This window comes from Lagenorhynchus albirostris, chromosome 1 (genome assembly GCF_949774975.1).
Source record: "Lagenorhynchus albirostris chromosome 1, mLagAlb1.1, whole genome shotgun sequence".
NCBI lineage: Eukaryota > Metazoa > Chordata > Mammalia > Artiodactyla > Delphinidae > Lagenorhynchus > Lagenorhynchus albirostris.
In genome coordinates this window covers 141,559,022-141,561,513 of record NC_083095.1, presented here as the reverse complement: position 1 = coordinate 141,561,513, position 2,492 = coordinate 141,559,022, and positions in this window count along the sequence as shown.

The following is a 2,492-nucleotide window of genomic DNA, read 5'->3' as shown; positions in this document are numbered from 1 at the left end:
CTTTCCTCCCAACTGCCACGCCTCATACAGCGTGTGTGCCCAGAGGACAACCCTCCTCCCAGCCTCTTTCACAAACCACATGGCATGTCCTTTCAGAATGCCCTCTCTGTGTCATTTGCAAATTGAGAAACTGGAGGCACAAGACCAAACCTTGCACACAAGAACACAGAGAACCATCTGGGATGTGAATTCCTACTCCTAACTGAGGGCATCTTAGACATGTCCTGCCTTCAAGGGCTGATGTGTGCCTCCTGGGGGGAGGAGCAGGCCAGGGGCAATGGTGGAGCTGCTCGCTCAAGTTCAGTTCCCCCAAAGCCAAACTTTTCTCTTTCACTGGTGTTTGGGGATGAAGCAGTTGATGTCATTGAACTACTTAGGTACCACCTGAGAATTTTGCCTTTGTCAAAATACTCTGAAGTCTGATGGTTTTGCAGCATCAACAAATCAAAAGTGCTTTATATACTTGCTAACATTTTATCATCAGGAAGGAAAGGATATTTTAATGAAAGATTGGGTCTGTCATTTTAGAAGCAACTGGCAATTCTACCCTAAATATTGCACTAGCCTCAAAAGCCAAATGTCACTTCTTTGTAGAACGTTTTATTGTGGATTCTACTAGAGTCTTCTTTAAATATCTAGGGCCCTTGGGGGCCATCTGGGCAGGCAGGGGTCAGATTCCTGTGGACCCTGCTGCAACTGAGATTTTACCAAAACCTAGTACGTGGCCATGGGAGAGCGGGTCCTCGTTCTATTCCTGAATCCCTTTCTGTCCCCACCCTGCCACACAGAGCTACAGTCTACACATGTTTTCCTCTCCCTTTTCCCTGCTTAAGACATGAGCAGCCCCTTTAATTTTGGAGGCATTGGGGCACTGGTGACAGTCTCTCCATTTGTAGAGAAGAGAGGACAGGAAGGGTTTCCTCTATTCCATCCTCAGCAAATGCTCATGTTTTGCCATGCAGATCTGGAAGAGAATCCAGGTTCTTTGTTCCACGAAGGAGACAGTCAGGCCTTGCCATCAGAGGTCGGCTTCTCCCTTTTTATTTTGGAACCTGGCTTCAGGAGGCTCTCAGGTCCTGGCCGCAGAGTGATCCCAGGCCAGTCTTTTGGGGAAGAACTGCCTTGGTGAAGCACCTCTTTAGGGCAAGAATGGAGGTGATATCCTTATTCCCCCCTTACTCCTGGACCCTGACCCTCCTGAGAAGAAGGGAGGCCACCTTGAGCCCCCCAGCTGCCTCTTTACAGAAAGAAATGGTGATTCTGCTGATGAGCTCCACAGCTTCAGAACCTAACCAGCTTTCCTGTAAATGGAGCTTCCCTTGGCTGACATTTGGAAGCTCAGGGTTTGTTGGAGGGTAGAGGTCCAACATAACTGTACAGTATCTGATTCCATTTTAAAGGAAATTCTGTGGCTGTGTTTCACTGAGAGCTGACCTTCTGGTGTAGTGAGAGGACTTCCAGGAAACAGCATTCAGGTGGAAGGACTTCAACAAAGACCAGAGCCTTGAAACAACAACAGATGACAAGCAGGCACCTGAGCCTGGGTTCCAGTGGGTACTCTTGCTGAGTTCAGGGCATATGGTGCACATACTAGGACACCCCAGTGGGCTGCCCAGGTGCAGGGAAGGATGGAGGGCGAAGCCGGGAAGGGGAGGGCCAGGCCCGGAGGATGGAGAGCTGGAGCCCGTCCAGGAAGAGCCAGCACGTCCCCTCCTTGGCAGACAGCTGTGGGGAAGTAGTGGTGGGGCTTCCAGAGCCAAGCCTTGGACAGCATTCATGTAAGTAAAGGGTCAGCACTGATTCTGCATCCCAGACTGGAGGAGGCCACACCCCTGCAGGGCTGTGTTAAAGAGCTCTGGGACAGCTTCTTCCTGTTACCAGGTGGGCCTAGGTGTGGCGAGAGGGGTCCCAAGCTCTCACACACCACCAGTGGCCCCTTCTGAGGCTCCTGGGGGTGTTGGGAGGTTGATGAATGGTCAGGACGGGCCTGGAGTGTCCTTTGTGACAAGGCCCAGGTCTCTGACCTCCTTGGAACATGAGAGGCCTGCTGAGCTCCCTGACCATGGAATGATGTGCCCTGTCTGGGTTGGCCAGCTTTGGTTTTTAGAAAGATTTCCCCGCTTTGCTTCTCCAGGTGATTTTCAGGCAGACAGCTAAGGTTTTGTGTGTGAATTTCTTCCTCAGGGAGGGAGGCGGGTGTTGGGGAGGGAGCTAACACTTCCTGAGCCCTCACTCTGCTCCAGGTACTTTGTGGGGGGGCTTATGCTTTGAAAGCCTCACAGTTTCCCTGTGGGTTAGAGGCCATTACCTTGTTTAACAGGTGCAAGAACTAACACAGAGACAGGCTGGGCCACTGTGCAGTCACCTGGGGAGCTGACCCCAAGATAGCCTCCCCTCTACTGTGAGCAAACCCTACCTCCACACCGTGCCCTGGGAGCACCCCGCATGTCTCTGTGGGGAGAGAGAACTGGCTGGGGATAACTCTCAAGGGA